The sequence below is a fragment of the Triticum dicoccoides genome, chromosome 2B, assembly GCF_002162155.2.
Source record: "Triticum dicoccoides isolate Atlit2015 ecotype Zavitan chromosome 2B, WEW_v2.0, whole genome shotgun sequence".
Taxonomy (NCBI): Eukaryota; Viridiplantae; Streptophyta; class Magnoliopsida; order Poales; family Poaceae; genus Triticum; species Triticum dicoccoides.
The window spans coordinates 710,075,762-710,081,697 of record NC_041383.1 but is presented as its reverse complement, the minus strand read 5'-3'; positions in this window follow the sequence as shown (position 1 = coordinate 710,081,697).

The window sequence follows — 5,936 nt, the reverse complement described above, 5'->3', positions numbered from 1 at the left end:
GCAAGCAAAACTGATACGGTGTCTGGCTCCCCTCCCAGAGACCGTGCCGGATTCCATGCTGGTCAGGATGCTGGAGGTCGCGCCTTCAAAGGAAGGCGAAGAGGAGAACAGAGGAACTACCGCCTCAACCAAGGAGGCTTTTAAGGAGGGGGGGATCGAGAATCCCTCCTTCCAGGGGGAGAAGAGGACCGCCTCTGAAAACCCGGAGGCCAAAGCCCCCAAGCGGGGGAAGAGATCTTCACCAGAGGGTCCTGTGTCCGGAGAGGCTCCGACCGCACAGTCTCCCCTAAAGAATCAGCCCTCCAACGAGCCGTAAGTGGAAAAAAGGGAGTTTTGTAAAAAAGGGACATCCCTATTTGTGCTTCTGAGGATAACTTAAGTTTTTACCTTGTAGTTCGGATCTCCGTCCTTCTCAGATGAGCTCGTCTTCGGGGGAACTCCGTCCGGAGATGATGGAGAGCGAGACGCCTCCATCTGCCGCCCCGTCGGATAGGGGGGACGAGCCTGAAGTGTCATCACGGAGGGTATCCCTGAGCCCGGCAGGGCCGAATAATTCGGCACCAACTGGTGTGCGGCCGGGGGAGCTCAAGGATCTGCTTGAGAGGGCGTCCATCTCAAAAGGTCACCGTACACTGATGAGTACGGTGATTGAAAGAATTTCGTCCGCCGAGGGCGGATTGCGTGATGCCGTCAGGAGTTTGCTGGCGGGGTTTGAGGTACGTAAAAATGACATACCCTTTGACAGTTTTACACATAAAGTGCGCCCTGTATAGATAGTAGCCCCTGAGACTCGGTAGGGTGTCAAGAACGATAGCGTGCCGAGGATCAAAATCCTAGGTATTGATTTACGCCTTTCCTAAGCAGGTGGCGGACAGTTTGGTGGCTAGCCGGACAGATGGAGTTGCCGAACTAAAGCGGCAGCTCGACGTTGCGGATGCGGACATCGCGCTGGTCAATAAACGACTTGACGAGTCACAAGGTAGTTTTTTTCTCCGTGGTCACCTAGTAAGGGAGCCGAAGCCCACTCCTTACAACATGTGTGTTCAATGCAGATGGTGCCGCTGTTGTGGAGAGCCTTCGGGCGGAACTTGCTCAAGCCAAGGAGCAAGCCAGAAGGAGTTATGCGGCTGCCTCTAGGGAGGCCGAAGAGCTAAAAGCCGAAAGGGCTGCACACTGCCGAAGCAGGGAGGAAATGGCCGAAATGGCCGTGAAGTTGAAAGATGCTACTGACCGCAATGACGTTCTTGAAAAGGAACGCCTAGCGGAGCAAGAAGACCTGGGGAAGGCCACCGCCGAGGCCAAGGATGCCCGTACTGCAATGCGGGCTATAAAGGAGGAGCTGCGCCAGGCCAAAGACATTGTGGCCGGCAAGCCCTTTCTGCTGCGCCGAAGGTTTACGGATCCAAAGTATGCTCAGCTTGGCCAGCTGTGGGGTCCGGAGGATCCTTATATGGACTTAGCGGCGAGTGCGGAAGATGCCGTTGTGCACTTCCGAAGTCAGAAGGATCACAAGACGGAAGAGCTGTTTTGGTCTCAATTCCATAGTCCGGAGCGTTCACTTCCATTGACCGATCGGCAGGCCGAGTGGGCTGAACTGAATAGGTTGTCCGGACTTGCCATGACGGATATCGTGGCTCATGTCTGGCCGGATAGGCCCAAACCAAAGAGTTATTTTGGCTTATTGCAGCAATTCCTTGGGGCGGTGCCGCATATCAAGGCGATGAAGCGGTCGGCTTGCATAGAAGGTGCACGAATGGCCCTTGCCTGTGTGAAGACAGATGCCACCGCTGTTGCGACCCAGGGTTCGGACGAGAGCCGGTTACCCGCCGAGCACTATTTTGGGGAAGTTCTGCGTGGTGCTCATGTAATAGAGTTCCAGTGCTAAAAAATGTCATGTTCAAGTGAACGTTTTTGTTTGTAAAACGATGTTTATGATATTAGCGCTTTTTGGTACTTGTGCATTCAAGTATTGAAACATCTCCTGCGCGGCCGTTGATGTATACTTGTGTATAACCTGAAAGATGGCAGTCTTCGGCTTCAGCCCCCACGCACATGGTGCAGGGGTGTTTGCGAAATAGCGTGTTTTCACACTTAATCCAACGTCTTGGTCCTATTAAGGAGGTGATAGCGTAGCAAACGAGGCAACCGGACTATAATGCTTTATCACTTTCACTTAGCCATAGGAGTTCGAAGGTGGGGCTACGATATAGCCCCTAGGGGCACCGCGCTCTCCGAATTGGGGGCGCGTGTGTGCCTGACCGGGAAGCGGTCCTTCGCCAAAGCGGAGGAATTCTAAACATTCCTGAGGTCGGTCGAGTGGTTGACCAGTCTCTCGCTACATCATGACAATCAGTTTTCGGCTTTCTCTACTGAGGCGCTCACCCGGCCGAACCGGGGCACAATCGCAGTAGTTCTCCTGGTGCCGCGTTAGCCGACGATGCGGAACGTAAGGCAGCAAAACACAGGAGCCGGGCAAACCCAACATTTGACCAAAGACATGATTCGGAGCTGATGCATATAAGGCCTAACTCAAGACGCCGAACACTCCCTGAGGTGTTCGGTCTTTATGATGATGGGCAGATCAATGCCCTAAGCCCCTAGTGTCCAGGTACGCGCAAGATCCTCTGACGCGGCCGATGCCAAAACGTCAGCCTCCTCACTGGTTATGACGAGAAACCAGGGGATGTATAGCAACAAGAGACAGTAAAAAAGGTTTACGCAGGGCCTTAATCTGAAAAGAATCCTTGCAACGGGTCCCTACTGCACGTCTGCGCCTATGTCTCCGTTGTGCGGTATCCTGGACGGGTGTAACACGCTGTTCATCTGTAAAAGAGAGGAACTTGGTTTAAAAAGAAATCATGTCGAAAATGTATTTAAAATAGAGCATGAATAAATGAATAAAATTGAGCCTTTATTGGCTCCTTGTTGCTCATACGCACAGCCCCTTGTAAAGGGGTGTCTGGCTAGGGAGCCCCTAGTTTATTTATGCCGGACTCGTTCTAGCCGTGTCCGGGGGTTTGAACGACCTTTTAATGAGATGATGTCGCGTGGACTGGGCATTTTAAGTGTAAGAGACACGTAGTGTGGTATTGCATTAAAGCGGACAAAAGCTTCACGTCCCAATAGTGCTTGATGGCAACTTTTGAATGGGGCGACATGAAAAATTAGCTTTTCGCGTCGGAAGTTGTCGGGTGACCCAAACATTACTTCTAGTAGTAAGGAGCCCGTGCACTTGGCGGGAGGGCCTGGTGCCACTCCTTTAAAGGAAGTGTGGCTATGTCAAATTTTAGTACGGTCTACCCCCAACTTGCGGATTGTGTCTGGATATAGCAGGTTTAAGTTGCTGCCGCCATCCATTAGGACCTGTGTAAATTGCAGTCCTCGATTATAGGATCCAATATTAGAGCAGTCCATCTTGCGTTTCGAATGCTCCTGGAATAGTCCAGGTGGTCGAAAGTAATTGGTTTTGACATCCAATCTCGGGGTTCCGCTGGGGTGGACCGTGCGACACCTACTTTGGCGGGTGCCGCATTGTTGTTTCGTGTTATCACATGAAGTGAGTTTACTGTTTTGACATCTTGTGGGAAAGTCTTCTGTTTTCCGGTGCTCTGTTGGTGGGGTTTGTCATCATCCTCGCTTGGTGCGTTGAGCCCCTTGTGTTCGACGTTGAGTTGGCTGGACTGTTTGAAGACCCAACAATCTCGGTGGGTGTGGTTTGCAGGCTTCCCGGGTGTACTGTGGATTTGACATATCCAATCCAAAATTTTGTTTAGGTTGGATAGCTCGTCACTGTTGTCCTTGAGGGGCAGTGTTTTGTTGTTCGGCCGCGAGCTTTTGAATCCGGTGTTAACCGTCGTGCTCTTTGGGATCTTTTCTTTATTTCGGCGCTGGTCCTTTCTGCGCCGTGATTTTCCGTTTCCATCTCTGATCTCGGATGTACTCGGGTCGCTGGTGCTGCGTCTTGCTAGCCAGCTGTCTTCCCCCGCGCAAAAGCGGGTCATGAGGCTTGTTAGCACGGCCATTGTCCTCGGCTTCTCTTGGCCAAGGTGTCTGGCGAGCCATTCGTCTCGGACATTATGTTTAAAAGCTGCTAAGGCTTCAGCGTCTGGACAGTCGACTATTTGGTTCTTGTTGGTGAGGAACCTGTTCCAGAATTTGCGTGCTGATTCTCCGGGCTGTTGGGTTATGTGACTTAAATCGTCTGCATCCGGAGGGCGGACATAAGTCCCCTGAAAGTTTGCTCTAAACGCGTCCTCGAGCTCTTCCCAGCTTGCAATGGTATTTTTTGGGAGGCTTTTGAGCCAATGCCTGGCTGTCCCTTTGAGCTTAAGGGGTAGATATTTTATGGCGTGGAGATCATCTCCTCTAGCCATATGTATATGCAGGATGTAATCCTCAATCCAGACTCCGGGGTATGTTGTTCCGTCATATGCCTCTATGTTTACGGGTTTGAACCCTGCTGGAAATTCGTGATCCAGCACCTCATCGGTGAAACATAGTGGGTGCGCGGCGCCCCTGTATTTGGGTGTGCCGTTATCTTCGAACACTCGGCGTGTTATGTTACTTCCTGGGGCCCTCTTCTTCGGCCCATAAATAGACCTGACTGGCCATCCGTTTTGCGAAGATATTTATGTGCGTCATGTGCTGGCTTGTGTGCGGCGCCGCTTGCCGCTCCTGGCCTGCCTTCTGGTCGTCTATCCGGCCAGGCGGCCTCTTTGCTTTTTAATTGTGGGGGCTCTACGGCCTCCTCGTCGAATTCGGGCAACAGCTTGCGCTTTGGGTAGCTCTTTGTTTGTTGGCTATTGCCATATTTGTCCGCGGTCTTGAGTACTTTGCTCCACCTCATTCTGAGTATGTCTTCCGCTGCTTTGAGCTTCCGCTTCTCCTTCTTCAACTTTCTTGCAGTGGCGACAAGCCTTTTTTGGAGGTTCTTATGCTCCGGTGGTGTGTCCGGTGTGAGATCGTCCGGACTGTTGTCTTCGCCGAGGGTGAGTTGATTATCCGATTCATCCTGTTCGGATGGCTGCTTGGTTGCATGTTCGTCACCCACTGGTTTGCCCTGCGCTATGGCTGGGTCACTATGAGTGCTGTTGTTATCGAGGCGGGACTTGGGGCGGCGCTTGCGTCGCCGTTTTGGTTGTTTTTCGGGGGAATTATCCTTCGCCGCGTCCCGTTGTTCCTCGTTATCGCTCCCTTTTGGGGTCTCCACCATATATATATCATGAATTGAGGTGCCTTTCCAGTGCCCTGTAGGCGCTGGTTCTTGGTCGTCTCCGGCATCGTCGTCCATACCGTCGGTGTCTTCGGAGTCGTAGTCTAGTATGTCGGTTAGGTCATCGACAGCGGCTACAAAGTGGGTGGTGGGAGGGCTTTGAATTTCTTCATCGTCCGCATCCCGACCATCCTGGCCGTGGTCCGGCCAGGGCTCTCCTGATAAAGAGAGACACTTTAGCGAATTTAGGATGTCGCCAAAGGGTGAGTGTTGAAAGATGTCCGCAGCGGTGAATTCCATGATCGGCGCCCAATCGGACTCGATTGGTAGGGGCGCAGGAGGTTCGGAGTCCGGCAAGGAGTCCGGTGCCTCGGAATCACGAGCTTTGCAAGGGACAAGGTCAGTGTTTGGCTCCATCGCCGTAGAGATTGCAGCCCCCGAGGCGGTGTCCAGCCACCTGTCCTCGATCTGCGTGGTCGGCTCCGAACTATGGGTCAGAGCGGACTCGTGTGCGGCCTCCAGGGCACTATCCGGTAGCAGAGCTAAATCATGCCCACCGTGACAGTGCGGCGCACTTGGTTGTGGCTCGAATCCGTCGAAGATCAAGTCTCCGCGGATGTCAGCCATGAAGCTTAGGCTTCCAAACCTGACCTGACGGCCAGGGGCGTAGCTTTCGATCTGCTCCAGATGGCCAAGCGAATTGGCCCGCAGTGCAAAGCCGCCG